At 36.8% G+C, this 21,262-nt stretch overlaps 1 protein-coding gene across 8 annotated transcripts in view; it reads right to left on the reverse strand.

Annotated features, from left to right (window-relative positions):
• Positions 1-21,262, reverse strand: part of TRIQK (triple QxxK/R motif containing) — a 117,128-nt gene that overhangs the window by 78,095 nt on the left and 17,771 nt on the right. For 6 of the 8 annotated variants that reach the window (XM_070382948.1, XM_070382950.1, XM_070382949.1 and 3 more), the window contains one exon: positions 17,452-17,606. The exons of the other annotated variants lie outside the window; for them this stretch is intronic. The gene's annotated coding sequence lies outside the window, so the exon portion shown is untranslated. The remainder of the gene's footprint in view (positions 1-17,451; positions 17,607-21,262) is intronic. 8 annotated transcript variants of the gene reach the window in all.

Here is a 21,262-nt window from a genome sequence, read left to right on the forward strand (position 1 = left end):
GTTTTTCCTGAAACCTAATAGAATTAGTTAATCCAAACATAATGCACCACAAATTCACTGGTCTTCATTAAAAAAATATCAACAAATATTTTACTTACTTTTATTTTAATGCCTTTCTAATGCACAGATTGTTGTGGCATCTGGACACATGACATACTTGAAAACAACACATTAAATTTATACTGCCCAGAATAGACAAAAAAGCTGCCTTGCATGTATCACCAACAACGCTCATAATTTAGGGGTAGGGAGATTAGTTACATTATTTTTTTTTAATTCTGAATTGCATAAATATCAAAGGAATAGGCACTTCAAATCTGGGAGGGATTTATATCTAGACTGTGTTCCTAAGCAGAGAAATGATCATTATGATTTACAAAGTTTCAGTTCAGTTCAGTTCAGTCGCTCAGTCGTGTCCAACTCTTTGCGACCCCATGAATCGCAGCACGCCAGACCTCCCTGTCCATCACCAACTCCTGGAGTTCACTCAGACTCACAGCTATCAAGTCGGTGATGCCATCCAGCCATCTCATCCTCTGTCGTCCCCTTCTCCTCCTGCCCCCAATCCCTCCCAGCATCAGAGTCTTTTCCAATGAGTCAACTCTTTGCATGAGGTGGCCAAAGTACTGGAGTTTCAGCTTTAGCATCATTCCTTCCAAAGAAAACCCAGGACTGCTCTCCTTCAGAATGGACTGGTTGGATCTCCTTGCAGTCCAAGGGACTCTCAAGAGTCTTCTCCAATACCACAGTTCAAAAGCATCAGTTCTTCAGCTCTCAGTCTTCTTCACAGTCCAACTCTCACATCCATACATGACCACTGGGAAAACCATAGCTTTGACTAGACGGACCTTTGTTGGCAAAGTAATGTCTCTGCTTTTGAATATGCTATCTCGGTTGGTCCTAACTTTCCTTCCAAGGAGTAAGCATCTTTTAATTTCACGGCTGCAGTCACCATCTGCAGTGATTTTGGAGCCCAAAAAAATAAAGTCTGACACTGTTTCCACTGTTTCCCATCTATTTCCCATGAAGTGATGGGCCCAGATGCCATGATCTTCGTTTTCTGAATGTTGAGCTTTAAGCCAACTTTTTCATTCTCCTCTTTCACTTTCATTGGAAATGTATTTTAATTTCCTGTACTATATTTACAAAAGAAGATGTGTTAATTAAGCTAGACTGGCCTATCATATAACTTTTAATAGTTAATAAAACAATCACTAATGACATACATTATACTGTCTTTCAAATAAAGGGGGCTTCCCAGGTGGCTCAGATGATAAAGAATCCGCCTGCAATTCAGGAGTCCAGGGTTCGATCCCTGGGTTGGGAAGATCCCTGGTTAAGAAGGAAATGGCAACTCACTCCAATATTCTTGCCTGGAAATTCCATGGACAGAGGAGCCTGGCCTGGGCTACAGTCCAGGGGTTGCAAAGAGTCAGACATGATTGAGCAACTAACACTTCAAATAAAGGTTATTTTGAGTATAAACTGTACTTTTAAAAAGTTTATGTAGGTTACCATAATATGGTACCAAATAATACTGCAGACCCTGCTTTTACTAATACAAAGTAATATATAAGCTGATATAAGAAGAGAAACGTACTCAACCATGTAAAAAAGAACAAAGACGTCCACAATTCAAATATAAATCAGTAAGTCAGGCAGTGTGTACACCACATGCTACAAGCTACTAACAGTAGCTCAGCATGAGAGAGATACCAAGGCTATCTTTGGCTTCAGTGAGTTGAAGTAGGGAAAAGGCAGTTTCGAATCTTGTACCAAAACACCTTCGGATTGTTTTTCCTGATGAGAAATTGAGTAATTAAAAATAGGATTCTAGTTATAAAGGTCACAAACTGATTTTTCAACACTTATAATCCCTTTAAACTAGGTTATTTTAAGAGAATTTTATGAAACCCAAGATTGTTTCAATTATACCAACAACAAAAAACTTTATTCTATCCAGATGGTATCAAAAACTGGTAGCTAAATGATGAGAGAAAACAATAAGCTCTAGATGCAAACATCTCACATGGCATCTATTCTTATCTCTGAAATTCCTAAGTAAACAGATATATGTTTGTTTTATGGTAATTCTTCAATATGAACTCCCTTTTCTTGGCTGTGAAGTAATATTAGCAAATTCTTCTCAGAGCTTTCAATAAGTTACCTGAGACACAGGTTTTAGGAGCAAAATGTACAACTTGTTATGTTTAGCCCAAATGTTACACATATGACTGGGAATTTCTAAATAATATATCTGTATAGACGAAATGTTCTGATTCACCTTAAATCTATCAAAATCACTATTTATAACCAAGTTTGGCTTATTTCAAAGTTAAAAATCTTTTTCTTAATTTACATGTATTTTACATTGAAGTAAACATGAATCAAGTTCCCAAAATGTTTTAGGACACTATACTATTATTAGTTTGGCTTTACTGAAGAGCTTTACCAAGTCTCCACTTGTGCCTTGTCAGTCTCTAAGAGAAGATTTGAAAATGCCACATTTCCAATGTTACTTGTCCAACTTTTCAAATTTTGCACATTATCACCCTATAAAACTTTTGTTTCATGTAAAGTTTGGTGAAATAAAGGGATTTTCAGAAAGCTGATTTAGGATTATAACGGAAGAGAATAAGCATCCGGTTAATGAATAAAAGTTATCAAGAACTGGTTAAGAGACATGCTTATCAACCAGCTCCGCAGCTTCAGATGTGAAAGAAATATTCTGTCAATAGGAACCTAAAATAGGGTGACTATACATCCCAAATCAGGGCACTTTTGAGGTCTCATGTCAATGAGGCCCTGTGACACCAGCTGAACAACTATAAACCAGGGCCCATCAGTATTACTCTAACCCCAACTATGAAGCACACAAGGGCAATTCACAACACACTGTAGCTCAACTGGTTTGTCTTTTACAAGGTGTTGTAGGGTGAAGGTTAGAATGGCAAATCTTCTTCGGGAATATTTACATTTCAGGAAACAGATGACTATTTTAGACAACATATGCTGCAGATAAGAGAATACCACAAGATAGGCTATGCCACAGGACAAACAGTTCTTATTTATGAAACCTCTCTCTTGGTGATATGTGGCAGTAGAGTACAACTGTCCCTCATAATTCTAGAATCCCCAAGGATGCCAGGATCTTTCACGTTCAAGCCCCTTATATAAGATAATACAACATTTGCATATAAAGTCACTCAGTCGTGTCCGAGTCTTTGTGACCCCATGGACTGCAGCCCACCAGGCTCCTCTGTCCATGGAATTCTCCAGGCAAGAATACTGGAGTGCATTGCCATTTCCTTCTCCAATATAACCTATATACATACAGCCACATACTTTAAATCATGGCTAGACTATTTACAATACCTAATACAATACAAATGCTATGAAACTAGTTGCACGTGGCAAGCTCAAGTTTTGCTTTTTGAAACTTTCTGGAATTTTTTTCTCGTTTTGAACCATTTTGATCCATTGTTGGTTGAATCAGTGGATGCAGAACCCAAGGATATGGAAGGCCAACTGTACTTAGTATTGAAACTCTTAGGCATTAGTGTTCAAGTCAGTACTCACCCGATTTTCCACCTCCATCACCTTGATTTATTGCTTACAATCATCATAAGCATTTTTTCCTCAGTCTGCTTGTTAAATTTTGGTGCCACCCACAGTACAACTGGGCTTCGCTGGTGGCTCAGCTGGTAAAGAATCTGCCTGCAATGCGGGAGACCTGGGTTTGATCCCCGGGCTGGGAAGATCCCCTGGAGGAGGGGATAGCAACCCACTCCAGTATTCTTGCCTGGAGAATCCCCATGGACATAGGAGCCTGGTGGGCTACAGTCCATGAGGTTGCAGAGTCGGACATGACTAAGTGACTAAGCACAGCACAGTACAACCAGTCCACATGTGCTCTCCTTGGGTGCCCCACTCCTTCAAAGATGTATTTATATATCCCAAGGACCTATATCCCTGGCCCTGACCTAAGGGATCAGTGCAAAGACATAGAGGAAAATAGTAGAATGGGAAAGACTAGAGATCTCCTCAAGAAAACTGGTGATATCAAGGGAATAGTTCATGCAAGGATGGGCACAGTAAAGGACTGAAACCGTAAGGACCTAACAGAACCAGAAGAAAATAAGAGGTGAAAAGAATACACAGAAGAACTACTAAAAAATGGTTTCAATGACTCAGATAACCATGATGGTGTGGTCACTCACCTAGAGTGCTTCATAGAGTTGTTCAACTTCAGATTCTTTGGTATTAGTGGTTGGGGCATAGACTTCCATTACTGTGATGTTGAATGGTTTTCCTTGGTACTGAACCAAGATCATTATGTTGATTTTGAGACTGCACCCAAGAACTGCATTTTGGACTCTTTTTTTGACCATGAGAGGGCTACTCCATTTCTTCTAAGGAGTTCTTGCCCACAGTAGTAGATACAATGGTCATCTGAATTAAATTTGCCCCATTCCCCTCCATTTTAGTTCACTGCTTCCTAAAATGTCAATGTTCACTCTTGCCATCTCCTGTTTGACCACGTCCAATTTACCTTGATTCATGGACCTAACATTCCAGGTCCTATGCAATATTGTTCTTTACAGCATCGGACTTTACTTTCATCACCAGACATGCACAACTGGCTGTCATTTCTCCTTTGGCTTAGCCTCCTCATTCTTTCCGGAGCTATTTCTCTGCTCTTCTCCAGTAGTATACTGGAAACCTATCAATCTGGAATGCTTATCTTTTGGTGTCATATTTTTCTTGCCTTTTCATACTTTTCATAGGGTTCTCAAGGCAAGACAGTGATTTTCCATTCCCTTCTCCAGTGGACAATGTTTTCTCAGGCCCAGACAAGCAGGGACATGCCCTTCAGCTATTCCACATAGCCATAGGACATGCCCAGCTACCAGCTGCCCCACTGCTGATCCTCCTGAGTGTGTAAACTTTCACTGGTCTAGGAAAGGAAAGATATACCCATCTGAATGCAGAATACCAAGGAGAGGTAAGAAAGCCTTCCTAAGTGAACATTGCAAAGAAATAGAGGAAAACAATAATGTGAGAAAGACCAGAAATCTCTTCAAGGAAAGTAGAGATACCAAGGGAACATTTCATGCAAACATGGGCATGATAAAGGACAGAAATGGTATGGACCTAACAGAAGCAAAAGATATTAAGAAGAGGTGGCAGGAATACACAGACAAACTATACAGAAAACATCTTAATGATTCAGTTAACCACAATCGTGTGATCAGTCACAATCATGTGATCACAATCATGTGAGCCAGACATCCTGGAGTATGAAATTAAGTGGGTCTCAGGAATCGTCACTACAAACAAAGCTAGTGGAGGTGATGGAATTCCAGCCAAACTATTCAAAATCCTAAAAGATGATGCTGTTAAAGTGCTACACTTAATATGGCAGCAAATTTGGAAAAATCAGTGGATATAGGACTGGAAAATGTGTGTTTTCATTCCAATCCAAGAGAAGGACAATGCCAAAGAATGTTTAAACTACCAGACTATTGCAGGCATTTCACATGCTAACAAGGTAATACTCACATGCCAGCAAGGTAATACTCAAAACCCTTCAAGCTAGACTTCAATAATATGTGAACCAAGAACTTCCAGATGTACCAGCTGGATTTAGAAACAGCAGAGGAAACAGACATTAAATTGCCAACATCCGCTGGATCATAGAAGAAGCAAGAAAATTCCAGAAAAACACCTACTTCTACTTCATTGACTATGCTAAATTCTTTGACTGCGTGGATCACAACAAACTATGGAACACTCTCAAAGAGATGGGAACACCAGACCATCTTACCTGCTTCCTGAGAAACCTGTATGCAGGTCAAGAAGGAACAGTCAGAACTGGACATGGAACAATGGACTCGTTCAAAATCGGGAAAGGAGTACGTCAAGTCTATATATTGTCAACCTGCTTATTTAAATTGCATGTAGAGTGCATCATGCGAAATTGCAGGCTGGATGAAGCACAAGCTGGAATCAAGATTGCTGGAAGAAATATCAATAACCTCAGATATGCAGATGACACCATCCTTATGGCAGAAAGCAAAGAGGAACCAAAGAGCCTCTTGATGAAGGTGAATGAGCAAAGTGAACAAGGTGGCTTAAAATGCAACATTCAAAAAATGAAGATCACGGAATCTGGTCCCATCATTTCATGGCAAACAGACGAGGAAGCAATGGAAACAGTGACAGACCTTATTTTCTTGGGCTCTAAAATGTGGGTGGTGCCTGCAGCCATGAAATTAAAAGATGTTTACTCCTTGGAAGAAGAGCTATGACAAACCTAGACAGTGTATTAAAAAGTAGAGCCCTTGCCAACAAAAGTCCATTTAATCAAAGCTACAGTTTTTCCAGTAGTCATGTATGGATGTGAGAGTTGGACCATAAAGAAGGCTGAGCAACCGAAGAATTGATGCCTTAGAACTGTGGTGTTGGAGAAGACTCTTGAGAGTCCCCTGCACTGCAAGGATATCAAACCAGTCAATCTAAAGGAAATCAACCCTGAATATTCATTGGAAGGACTGATGCTGAAGCTGAAGCTCCAACACTTTGGCCACCTGATGTGAAGAGCTGACTCATTTGAAAGGACCTTGATGCTTGGAAAGATTGAAGGCAGGAGAAGAAGGGGTTGACAGAGGATGAGATGGTTGGATGGCATCACTGACTCAATGGACATGACTTTGAGCAGAGTCAGGGAGTTGGTGAAAGACTGGGGAAGCCTGGCACGCTGCAGTCTATAGGGTTGCAGAGCGTCAGACATGAATTAGCAACTGAACAACAACAACCAAACCTTTACTGGATACTGAGTGTTGGTCAATGTGCCGCCCCAGGGCCTGAGCAAAGGCTCTGCTGGATTTTTTGACTGGAGCTTACAAATGTTGGAGGATGCCCAGGAGTGGAGGGCTCCCAGGCCTTTCTGCTGTGCTGGCTGCCCTGGGGCTGATCCGCCACCCAGGAACCTCAAAAGGCTCAGGGATTCCCAGCCTCACTGTTGAAAAGACATATGAGTATACCTAAACTTGCGAATAAGAATGTCAGTGTTGAAGTCATGGAACCTACCTTAAATATTTTAAAGGCAGGAGCTGATAATAACTAGCCAGCATATCAGTTTATTTAGTACAACAGAATCACAGAATCAGAAGAAACATCAGAGATGAAATACATCTGTTTGTTCTTAACCTTTAAACAAGCCTTATCGGAGAACCTGAGTTCAACCCTACACTGATCCTACTAACAATAGCAAAAAAATAAATAATAACAAAATCTTTGTCTAAGAAGGATCACGTAAATACTAATCTCAGATTCTGCTATTACAGTAATCATGTGAAAATAGACAACTGGCTTTTGTCTACATTGGTAAAAAAATATTGACCTAGTTGAATGCTCATATTTGAAAGCAACACATCCACAAGATTGATGCCTTTCAGTAAAACTCTAGGACTCAACTAACAAAGGATATCCAAAGGAATGATATATCACATTAATTATGCTTGGTTAATTTCCCCATCTTTAAAAAAAAAAAAGCTATATAAATTGTGAAAGGACTATCTGAGAACCTCAGCTGGTAAAGAATCCACCTGCAGTGTGGGAGACCTGGGTTCGATCAGTGGGTTGGGAAGATCCCCTAGAGAAGGGAACTGTTACCCACTCCAGTATTCTGGCCTGGAAAATTCTGTGGACTGTATAGTCCATGGGGTCGCAAAGAGTCGGACATGACTGAATGACTTTCACTGCACTTCACTTCATGTCTGTGAACAAAGGAGGATATTCTATGTAAAAATTAAACTTCTTAAACATTTAAGGAGTTCTAACTGTGACCAGCTGAAACTCCAGTACTTTGGCCACCTCATGCGAAGAGTTGACTCATTGGAAAAGACTCTGATGCTGGGAGGGACTGGGGCAGGAGGAGAAGGAGACGACAGAGGATAAGATGGCTGGATGGCATCACTGACTCGATGGACGTGAGTCTGAGTGAACTCCGGGAGTTGGTGATGGACAGGGAGGCCTGGTGTGCTGCGATTCATGGGGTCGCAAAGAGTCGGACACGACTGAGCGACTGAACTGAACTGAACTGAACTGTGACCTGCATCCTATCAAATGCCTTTGATATTACATATTACATATGTAATACACTTACATATTACAAATAATCCTTAAAGATTATTTAAATATTTAAAGATTAAATTAAAGATTAAATTATTTAAAGATGATTTAAAGACTTTAAAGACTCAACTTCTTTAAAGAAGTTGACCAGATGCAATCACTACACAACATTCTCTGTTAGACCCAACTTATGTATTTTCCCACATTCACTGTCTCCTGGATGCTCAGTCACTTGCCCAATGCATAGCACCAGCAATTACCCACAACTAATCTAACAGTGCTAGCTGACATGGCTTCCTCTGGGGGGTGGGTGAGGGTAAAGGTGAAGGTACTATTTCCAACACCACCTCCACAGCGACAGCAATGCCTACACGTAGATCGATAAGAAGCTTGGCTTCTCCCACCACTTCCAAATCCCAAGCCCCAGAGCCCCAAGGCAATCTGAAAAGTACAAGGATAGAGCTTTGACCAATAAAAAATAAGTGACAGGAAGATGTTAGCAGATAAATTTCTTTCTCTTCCTCAATCCAACTAATTGGCTCTATACAGCCAGCCTGGAGATGTCCCACATGACTAAATAAAAGTCTATATTTTCTCTTACACTGTGGCCAGTTCAGTAACCACCTTATATTTGTTTTTCCTCCTTATCTAGTTTTTTTTTCTTCTATTTTTCACTCACTCTTATCTCCCTAGTATGGCATCCAAGTTTAAGCTGTGCCTCAGAATCTGTTGTCTGGGGAGCCTGGGGTAAAATATATAATTCATTATTCTATTTCTGCCCTATCAATTCCTAAATACAATATAGCTTTTTACAATTAACTGTGTTTTCTCAAAACAGTTTTGAATGACCAAGAGAGACCAAGAATAACTCTCCATAGGAATTCATTAGCTACTTTTTAAAAGTAGGAATCTCAATGTGTGGGTTCCTATGTCTCATCTGTTCTAAACACAGATAAGAAAAAAGATATAATAATAGCAATAATTCTACTTACTGTAGAAAGTAGGATGTTAGATGTAAATACAAAAATGGTAAGTAAGTAGAGAAAGAAAGAGCTGGTATTAACTACAAAAATAATGAGGCAACCCTGGAGCACCCAGTAAATTAAAAATTACCCATACATTATACTGATAGGCAATGACTATATCAAACGTGATTGGTAGAATTCTAAGATTGCCTCCAATATGCTGTTCTTTGCAAATCTCTTCCTCATCTACAGTGTGGGTAGAATCTGTAAATATGACAAAATATAACTCCTAAGATTATGTTACATTAACAGCAAAAGGGTTTCACACATTTAGTTAATGTTCTACATCAGCTGACTTTAAAATAAGGACATCATCCAGGTGGTACTGATTTAATCATACGAGCATTTTAAATCACAGTCAAGAAGTCAAAGTAAGAAAAGTCAGAGAAATTCAAAGGAATTTTATGAATAAGAAATTCTCCATTGATGGAAGGGTCCATGTAGCAAGAAATAAAGGTGACATGGAGGAGATCAGTCAACCAAGAAGGAAAGGAGGAGGTCTTCAGTCCTACAACCACAGGAAATTAAATTCTGCCCACAACCTATAAGAACTTAGAAGTAGATTCTTTCACAAAACCTTGAACAGTCTGGTTGGCATTCGATTTCAGGTTTGCAAGATCCCAAGGAGGAAACCTATTACGACCATGTTGGACTCCTGACCCACAAAATTGTGAGCTAATAAGTGACTGTGATGTAAGCCACTAAGTTTATGGTAACGTGCTATGCATTATAGAAAACTAATACATGTCTGGAAATGAATTAGCTAGTATCTAGTTTATTGAATCAGTTAAACATAGCTATTGGTTATCATTAGTAATTATTTATTTTGGTTTTGTTTTTGTTTCTTTGTTTGTTTTGTTTTGTTTTTATGGCAGCACCACACAGCTTGCAAGTTCTTAATTCCCCAACCAGGAACTGGATCTGGTTCCCACAGTGAAAGCACTGAATCCTAACCATTACCAGGGAATTCTCACTAATTATTTTTAAAGACAAAAAAAGAAACGTATAAAGTTTGTTAGATGCTCTCCAAGCTACATTCTTATCAGGAAATTAAACTGCCATTATACTCTACTAACATTTCCTTTAAAGGTTTCTATTTTACAATCAATTTTTATTCTCTATAAATTGGCATTACTACTTTGCAAGTTTTCTCTCTTTCCCGCTGGTCAATTTTCAACAGAGTTAATTAAATCCTCCTTCATACAAGCTAACATTTTATCTCAGAATCAAGTCCTCTAGAAGAATATTTCAAAAAAAAAAGAGGGTGATTATTGTGAACAGTGTGCTATTTTTCCCATGAACTAATAGAATAATGATGATGTTCAAAATGAAAGGCTGCAAACCTGGGAAATACATAAATGCTTCTGAATTAAAAATTCAATTATTTTAATATAGTTTATAAATATATATTTATATCACTTTCCTTTATGCACTGTCACTTCTAATATGACTAAGCACAAATCTCCTTCAGCCATAACATATAATAAAATAATGTATTTTATTTCTGCCTTAGCCATTGATATTTGAACTAAATGTTATTCAGATATCTATAGTACTAATTGAAAAAATATCCTTTCATCTTTCTTATTTTTATTATTTTCAAAGAATTTGAGAAACATACACTTTGGATCTTCTGGTTAAAAAAGTAGAAATGAATATAGACAACTTCAGGTCAATGATCTTTAAGTGCTCACTCATATGGTATCCATTGGGAACATGAGCAATAACAACAAAATCAGGAGTAGTGATGACTTTTGTTTCACCTGCTTTATTACATGGTAAAAGTACAGAGTAATAGAATACTAGCAAGTTTTACTGAATGTTTCAAGTCAATTTGTTTATTGTGAGAATTCCATTTAAATTTTTACTAAACCCACATTAGGCAAACACTAATGCAAGGAAAAATGGCATTTGTAAAATGAACTAACATACTAGAGTGAATGGAACGATGGATGGGTTCAAAATTGGGAAAGGAAAATATCAAGTCTGTATACTGTCATTCTGCTTATTTAACTTCTATGCAGAGTACAGCATGCAAAAAGCTGGGCTGGATGAATCACAAGTTGGAACCAAGATTGCCAGGAGAACTATCAACAACCTCAGATAGGTGGATGATACCATTTTAATGGCAGAAAGCAAAGAGGAACTAAAGCCCCTTGATGAAGGTGAAAAAGGAGAGTGAAAAACCTTGCTTAAAATTCAACACTCAAAAAACTAAGATCCTGGCATCCAGTCCCATCACTTCATGGCAAACAGATGGAAAAAGGTGGAAATAGTGACAGACTTTTATTTTCATGGGCTCTAAAATCACTATGGATGATGACTGCATCAATGGAATTGAAAGACGCTCGCTACGAGGAAGAAGAGCTATGACAAACCATATATAAAATAGATAGCCAGTGGAATTTTCTGTATGACTCAGGGAACTCAAACAGGGGCTCTGTGACAATCTAGAAGGGTGGGATGGGGAGGGAGATGGAAGGGAGGTTAAAGAGGGAGTGAACATGGGTGTGTACCTATCGCTGATTCTTGTTGATGTTCGACAGAAAACCATAAAAGTCTGTAAAGCAGTTATCCTTCAATTAAAAAATAAAGTGGCAAAAAAAAAAGGAAAAAAAAAAAAAAGCAGAGGTATCACTTTTCAGACACAGGTCCATATAGTCAAAGCTACAGTTTTTCCAGTAGTCATGTTTGGATATGAGAGTTGGACCATAAAGAAGGTTGAGCACCAAAAAATTGATGCTTTTGAACTGTGGTGCTGGAGAAGACTCTTGAGAGTCCCTTGGACTGCAAGGAAATCCAACCAGTCCAACCTAAGGGAAATCAGTCCTGAATATTCACTGGAAGGACTGATGCTGAAGCTGAAGCTCCAATTCTTTGGCCGCCTGATGCGAAGAACTGACTCACATGAAAAGACCCTGATGCTGGGAAAGATTGAAGGCAGGAGGAGAAGGGGCTGACAGAGGATGAGATGGTTGGATGGCATCACCGGCTCCTGGAGTAAAAGCTCCTGGAGTTGGTGATGGACAGGGAGGCCTGGCATGCTTCAGTCCATAGGGTCACAAAGAATCAGACACAACTAAGTGACTGAACTCAACTGAACTTAGATATTCATTCCAGTGTTGTCATGTTCCCAATGAGACAGCTCCATGTATTAATTTTAGAGTACAAAGTGCAATTAATTTTCAATGAAATTATTAAAGGAAGTTGCTAAGATATATATGTTCAGAGACACAGCAGCATTTACAACTGAAAATAGAAGCAAAGAATATCACACCTTATAAAAAATAATATAACTATAAAAAAGGACAGAAAACATTTATTTCCCAGTGAAAAATATACTCACTCTGGGAAGAAAGAAAATGACTAATATATCAAAATGAAAAGTCAGAAAATAGTTTAATAATAAAGGCTAACTCAGAGAAAATCTACATTTCCTAGAATACTTTGATGATAGGAAAATGATAAGTAAATTATTTCCCAAGTGTGATGTATCTAGGAAATAGATCAGTGAAACAAAAAGAGTAATATCATCACAGCATACAAACAGAAAATTCACATATAGAAGCAAAAAAATCACAGTTTACATTGCATTCATGTTTAAAATCAAACATCACTTTTTCACATTCTGAAGATTCTCCCCCCCACCCCAAATATGGAAAGAAAAACAAGCCAGGACTTTAATATATTTTTTTTCAACCTGGAACAGCTGCAAAAAACAAATCTTGCTGGAGATAAGCTTGGTTATAAATATCAACATTCCCTTTAAACAAGGGAGTCCAGTTTTCATACCATCTGCCTCTTTCTAAAGTTAAAAAAAAAAAAAAAAGAAAGAAAATCGTAAACCAGGACATTCTCTTTCAAATAGGCATTTGGAAATGAATGTCATAAAAAGGCTGTGAACTCTTCTGGGCCCCTGTGTTTAAACTTGCCCTTTTGGTTCATTTTACAAAATGGAATTTTATGAAAGTAAACAACTGAGTGCACTAATAAACTTCATGAAGCAATTAATAAAGAAAAAATATAATTTTTCAACTGTTCAACCCAGGAATTGAACCAGGGTCTCCTGCATTGCAGGCAGATTCTTTACCAGCTGAGCTACCAGGAAAGCCCAAAATAAAAAATAATTGTTCAACTTTTTCACATTATTGACCATAATCACAATCTCTGGTCCAAATTTCCCCTTGATGAATCATATTCCCTTACCGTTTATTTTTTAACTATAATACATTTGTCACTTTTGCTACCTTTTTCCAAAATTTTTTTATAGCCTGTTCCTAAGACTAACACGTTATCTCTTTCAGTACAGAAGTCTAGTTACTACAGAACCAGACTTTCAATACAGGTTCTATCCTCTGCAAAAATCTCTCCTATGCCTCTCTCAAGACAGTGGTGTTTTCATGCTTCAATTTCAAATTTACCTTAAAACCTCCTTTCATCTTTTGCCCTTAATTATTTTTCGTTCTTTGTTAATGACCTTGTGATTGAACACTTCAATTTTTCACTGTGCCACATTATTACGTCTTCAATAACGAAGTTCATAAACCATATCCATTTTTTAACTCCTTAAAGCATTCACAAGAAAGAATAGATGCGAGATGATCCACCGAGCAGAGACATTCAGAGTGGTATAGTAGAGACGGCTACATAAAAGAAAATCCACTACAGTAATATGAGACCACCTGAGAGAAAATAGAGGAAACAGAGAACAGAAAAAAATGGTATTTTGTCTTTTAATGATAAAGGTAAATGTTTAGTCAATTCCCTGAATTACAGTGGTAGGATTCTGAAAAGCTACTAAAACAAAACACCTAGGGAGCCTTGGCATAATTCATTATCATCTTCATGTTTATTCTTTCCCTTCCTCTTTTTTTCTATACACACATAAACACACCCCTATATACTGCAAACAAAAAGAAGACTGAGTCTTTAATCATGAGCATTTGTAGCTATTTTGATGCTAAAATGCACTTAAATGTGTCCTTCATAGGAAAAATATGTCCTAAGACTTCTCACTGTCGATCCGTTTAAGCCACAGACCGCCTAGGTCTGTAATTATAGAAAATAAAGTTATTTTACAAATGACATTTAATTGCTTTCTTGGAATGCTGCATCTTCAGTGTATAAGAAGGGAGGAGAGAAGAGATTTCTTCAAAGTCATGGTCAATAATATTTAAAATGAATAACCATATTATAGCAATCAATATTTCATTTCTTCATGATCTGATGCAAGCATGACAAAATATGAACAATTAGATGATCAGTGTTGCAACAGGAAAGTTATTTTACCTTAGACCTTTCAATTGTTACTTTTAAAAGGTGAAAAAGCTCTTTTCATATTAAATTTAGTCTATTTTTTATTTTCTGACTTCCCTTCAGTAGAATGTTTGTACAGTTGTTTGTACACTAAAAAATCTCAAATAAATTAGAACACTGGATACTCAGTACATTTTTGAACAGATATTTTCCAGACCTATTATGTTAACTTAAAACATCCACATTTTATGCTTAATTATTATAAATTTGATTTTAAAAGCTTTGAATTTTAAAATATTACTATAAGTTCTCTTTTATAAGGAGATGAGTCTGATAAAGTATGAGTTAACTCTTCCTTGCTTGAACTTATTTCCTTTCTGGTTCTGTCCCTTTTTAATTGTTTACTAAGCTAAGCTCGTTTACCATTTTTCAAATCAGTACAGTAAGAATTCCTATCTCATGTGGCTGCTGTAAGCATTAAATTAAATTGCTAGTTCATTTAAAGTACTTAACATGGTGCTCCTCACATAGTAAGTGCTGGATAAATGTTGTTAGCATCATTACATCATACTGACTTAATCACTTACTCACTGTGGAGTCACCATACAGTCCAAATAAGCTTTTTAAGAGAAAAAAACTAATCTGAACTTGAAGACCTTACATTCATGTAAAAAGTCACTGAGATACATAAAGAAAAAAAGAAAAGGATGGTCTCATAATATCTATGTGTAACTTAATTACATATAAATAGTACCCTTTCTGCTATCATTTGGTCTCCTAACCATCTTCTATCATCAGCTAAGTGGCTTCAGCAAAAATATCTTTGGATAACTTAAAACAACAACTTACATATATGGTCTTCTTCTTAATGTGTTGAAAACTTTGGATGAATAGATTATCACTTATATACTTACAGTTTATGTATATAAGGAGCATTCTAAAATACTTTCTAAAATGGAAGGCTTCTGAACAACAACAAAAATCTTGAACATTGGTCCCATTTTTTAAACTAACAATTTAATCTTTGTCAGAAATCTCAAATTATTCTCCAGTCTAAGAAAAGAATCTTCTCCATTCAACACTTGCACTACTTCTCTGTTATTCCTTCCTCAGGAGTTCAGTTGTAAACCCTTGATGTTATTTCTAAGCCTATATGTCACAATTTCTCTTATATATTCACACTTGAATTAGGTAGGTAAGTATGGTTCTTTTTACTAGAGCAGTGGTAATCAAACATTAGATAAAACTGGTTCCATTAATGATCAAAACTTGAATTTGCAGTACCAAATTTAGCATTCCAAATGTTAAAAATTACCCTAGCTCTAAAATATAATGCTGAGTAAGAAATATAATTTTAGGATATCCTTTAAATTACAGTCCATTCCAATGTTTTCCAAAAAAAACCCTTAAGAAAAATATAATAATATTCAAATCACTTCTCTATTTTATTTTTGAAAATTAACTTCACTATAACATACTATTTATTTCAAGGTCCATCATAAAAATGATTTTATAAAAGCACTTGATAACTACCTCACTAATTTTAGAAATATTTCCCCTACTATTGGGTCTTTATTATTTTGACCAAAATTTGGGAGCAGGGAATAGATTACATATCATGGGCCCTTTTAATGAAAATGGCATACATAAAATTCACTTAAAATGTTTATTTTCAAATTATTACTGAACTCTGAACAATTTAAAGAAAAAAAGCAATTGAACTTTGCAAAGCAATTTTTACAGTAAAATGTTTAACCTGATTTTTTACAAGTACAGAACTCTGCCCAGCAACCTCTCAGTCCCAAGTTGATCTCATCTCCTGTTTGATTCAGTAGCAACTCCAGATTGTGTTTCTCCTGAAACACATCTTCATCTCAGTCTGGGCACATGAGTTTGTTTCCCAAATCACAAAAATATAGATCTTTAGGTAAGGTCAACTGACTTTGCCAGTTCACTCTCATTCTCTCACACACACCAAAACACATATTTACACATATACCAAACAGACAAAAATCTGCATACGTGTGCTCAGACACAAACATTGATCATGTCAGTACTTTGATCTCAGTGCAAGAAGTGTCCCGTCTCCTTCAAGTATAAAAAGTGTCCTACTTCCTCTGTGCCCTGGAGTCTACACCATAAATATATGGGGAACCACTGAAGAGTTCTAACTAGAATGAGGGGTGGAAAAAGACAGTAGAGGATAACGTCACATAAATAATAGGGGCCCATTTTCTTCCATTTTATGACAAATTTCTTCTCTCCACGAGACTTATGAGACATCAATGTATCAATTAATCAAGAAAGAGTTAAAATAATGTTGAATAATAGATATTTTATGATCTTAATTTGTTCTATGACCTTAATTGCTTATATGCAGGTACATTGATTTTGCTGCTGCTGCTGCTAAGTCGCTGCAGTTGTGTCCGACTCTGTGCGACCCCATAGACGGCAGCCCACCAGGATCCCCCATCCCTGGGATTCTCAAGGCAAGAACACTGGAGTGGGTTGCCATTTCCTTCTCCAATGCATGAAAGTGAAAAGTGAAAGTGAAGTCGCTCAGTCATGTCCGACTCAGCGACCCCACAGACTGCAGCCTACCAGGCTCCTCCATTCATGGGATTTTCCAGGCAAGCGTACTGGAGTGGGGTGCCATTACCTTTTAACCAATGTATAATTATCAAAATACAGTAAAGTACCAAAATATCATAGTGTACCAAATATCAAGAGAGATCAAATATTTTAATTTGGCAACAAATTCTCATAGACAATAATACTAAATGATTTAACAAATTAATCAGATAAAGGTTTATGGTTTTATAGACCTCACTCTGTTTTCTTGGATTTATCCAAAATCACAAAATAAATTCAAGTAAAAACATTTCCCCATCGTAATCCTGCCTCCCATAAGAAAGAACAAATTCCAAACTCAAGTTCATTGCCAAAAACAAACAAAAACAAGAAAAACAAAGTGAAAGAAAACAAACCACAAGTCAAAACACCTTTTGCCAAATGTTAAATCAAATAAACACACCTTGTGCTTTGTCCTTGAGGCTGCCAAGTCTGAACTCTGGAGAGCTGCCAAGAGGTGAGATGTTTCCAAAGGCAAGATCTTTACTGAGGAAGCTGTGCTCGCATTCCTGGCAAATTCAATTCCACCAATAATAATATTCTGATTGCTTTTTCTTACTGGAATTCAAATAGAGTATATGGAAATATTAAATGGATGATCTCCAGTTCCTTAGTATATGCAAAATAAAATCACTGTAGTAGCATTTTCCAAGTTGTGGTTTATGGCTCGCTAACTCTATTATATGTTCATTCAAATTAAGTTTCTATGCCAATATATACTTGAAAAAACACTGCATACTATTCCCCCCTTTACACAAGATACAATTTCATTAAAAGGCTCTGAGAAGTCTTGTAATAGAAAAGCCTATTGAAATTTACTTGAACCGAGGTGTCCCAAACTTATTTAAGTAAAGACCCTCTTTCACTATAATCAACAGCAACATTATTTATGCAGATCACACTTTAAGAATGATTCATTGTATAGTGATTATCTGTAAAGCAGTAAGAGATGTTTCCTCTACATTTTAGACTTAAATATGAATATAGAGACTGATTTGAATTTATTTTCCATTAGGGCAATTTGTAGAGTTGATCTATAAACATAATTATATTTATTCAACCATAATTTGTTAAGTACATGTTACTTTCTAAGCCAAATTTTCATTAAAAAGCAATAAGAAAATAAAATAATGTACAGTTTATTCATTTTTTTCAAAAAAATATTTACTATCCAGGAACTGAATTTATCTCTAGCTTTATGTTCCAATTGTTCTCACATAAATAAGAATATCAAATTTAAGTGGTTCCAAACTGCTATCTGATAATAATAAGCAACTCAAAATGTAACTCTAAGTATTTGAGAATACAATTTTTACTAATTATAATTACATCATTAAAAATATCTTGCAGAAGTGGCCAAGATGATGAAGTAGGAAGACCATGAGCACATCTCATTCCAAACAGATACACTAAAATTACACCTACTTACAGAGCAATTCTCCATGAAAACAACATTAAGACTAGCATAAAGAATCTTCTACAACTAAATACGTAAAGAAGGGAAAACACAGAGATGAATATGAGAGGGAGAGATGCCATATAGTCAGAACCCATTTCCTCAAGTTGTCAAACCACAAATGAAAATAATATCAAAATCTTAGTGTTCCTCCCCATGGACTAAGGGGTCTGATCCCCACACTAAGCTCCCTAGCCTGGGGATCCTGCACCAGGAAGACAAACCCTCAGAACACCTGGCTTTGAAAACCAGGAAGTCTTGTGTTTGGGAAAACCAGAAAGCTACAGGAATAGACTCTCTGCTCTCAAAGGGCATGACCCAAACCTCACAAGCTTTGCCTCCCGGCACAGAGGCAACAGTCTTGAGAGGAGCGTGGTCAGATCCACTTGCTGACTCAGAGAGCCTCCCAGAGAGGCAGGAAGCAACTGGGGCTCCCCATGGGGATAGAGAATCTGGCAACAACCATTTCTGGGAGCTCATTCTATGGCAGTAACATCAGCATTGTCAACTCTCATTTTGGAATCCTGCCTCAAGCCAGTAGTGGGACAGCAAAAGGCCCATACGTCCCTGGAATGTGTAGACAGCCACGCAAAGACTTGGCTCCTCTCTCTAGCAGTAAGTACCAGCCCAGTAACCCCCTGGACCATGCAAACAGTCATGTTAGGACCTAGCCCAACCAACAACAGGTGAGAAGCAGTCCTGTTTCCCCCAAGCTGTATAACCAATGGCATGGGAAGCTCATTCTATCCCTAGCAGGCCTACAGCTAACACATAACACATGACTTCACAGTCAACCAGGCTGGGGCCAGCCTCACCTACCATCACAAACATGGTAGTTGGCCCCACCACAACAGACAGCACATGCAGTCCATGTAGGGGACACTTTTAGAACATATAGTTCTGGTGACCAGAGTGGAGGATGCCGTTGGGCCACCCAGGATGTCTATTACATAAGGCCACTTCAAGAATAAGACATGTAACTGATCAATCTAACAAATACAGAGAACTGGGCAAAATGATGTGACAGAGAAATATGTCTTAAATGAAGGAACAGGTCATATCTCAGAAAAAGACCCAAACAAAGGTGAGATAAGCAATCTATCCAATAAAGAATTCAAGGTAATAATCATAAAGATGCTCACCAAATTCAGGAGAATGGATGAACACAGTGTGAATTTCAACAAAGTACTAGAAAATATAAAGAAGACCCAAATGGAGCAAAAATTACAATAACTGCAATAAAAAATTTACTAGCAGAAATCAATAGTAGATTAGATACAGAGGAACAGATAAGCCATCTGGAAGATAGACTAGTGGAAATTAACCAAGCTGAATGGAAAAAAAAAAAATTAAAAAAAATTAGGATAGTTTAACAGTTCTCTTGGACAATATCAAGGGAACTAACATCTACATTATAGGAGCCTCAGAAGAAAGACAGGAAGGAGCAGAAATAATAGCTGAAAATGTCCCTAACCAGGGGAAGGAAGCAGACATCCAAGTCCAGGAAGCACAGAGATTCCAAAACAAGATGAACACAAAAAGGCTCATTCCAAAACACTTTATAAATAAAATGGCAAAAATTAAAGATAACAAGAGGATATTAAAAGCAGTAAGTTAAAAGCAACAAGTTATATTAAGGAACTCTCCTAAGGCTATTAAAAGCAGCAAGTTAAGTTTGAGGAAACTCCCATATCAGCTGATTTTTAGCAGAAACTCTGCAGATGAGGAAGTAGTGGCATAATATATATAACAATGAAAGAGAAAAACTCACAACCAAAAATACTTTACCTGACATGGCTTTCATTCAGATTTCTTAGCAAAACCAAAAGTTTTACAGACAAGCAGAAGCTGAATTCAACACCACCAAACTCAGTCTAAAAGATATATTGAAGGGACTCCTCTAAGTAGAAAAGGCCACATTAGAAATATGAAAATTATGAAATGAAAAAAAATCTCACTGATAAAGGTAAACATACAGCAAAAGTAATAAATCACCTACTTATAAAACTAGTAGGACTATTATCATCTATATCCACAATAAATAGTTAAGAGACACAAAAATATAAACATCAAATGTAGCAGTGGGGGAATAAAAATATAAGGTGGTCAGAATGCCTTCAAAGTAAATAGATCATAAACTTAAAATAATCACACACACACACACACACATATACATATGTGTATACATACATACATAGGTTGTTATATATGAACCACACAGTAACCACAAATCAAAAACCTAAAATAGATATACACACAAAACTGCAAAAAAAGAGAATCTAAACAACATTAAAATAGTCATCAAGTCAAAATGGAAGAAAAAGAACAAAAAAAGAAAAAAGAACTACAGTAAAAACCCAAAAACAGTTAATCAAATGACAATAAGTTCATACCTATCAAATAATTACTTTAAGCTTAAATGGACTTAATGTTCCAATGAAAAGGCATTCACTGAAGGATTAAAAAATTAAGACCCATATATACGCTTTTTACAAAAGATTCATTACATATCTAAAGACACACATAGACTGAAAGTGAAGAAATGAAAAAACTACTCATGTAAATTGAAACAAAAAAGGCTGGCATAGCACTGACAGATGAAATTTTTTTACAACAAAAACTGTAACAAGAGATAAAGAATGTCAATGCATAATGATAATGGGATCAATCCAACAAGAAGATATAGTAATTGTAAATATAAATGCATACAGTATGGGAGTAACTAAATAAAGCAAATATTAACCAATATAAAAGGAGA

Source organism: Bos mutus, chromosome 14 (assembly GCF_027580195.1).
Source record: "Bos mutus isolate GX-2022 chromosome 14, NWIPB_WYAK_1.1, whole genome shotgun sequence".
Taxonomy (NCBI): domain Eukaryota; kingdom Metazoa; phylum Chordata; class Mammalia; order Artiodactyla; family Bovidae; genus Bos; species Bos mutus.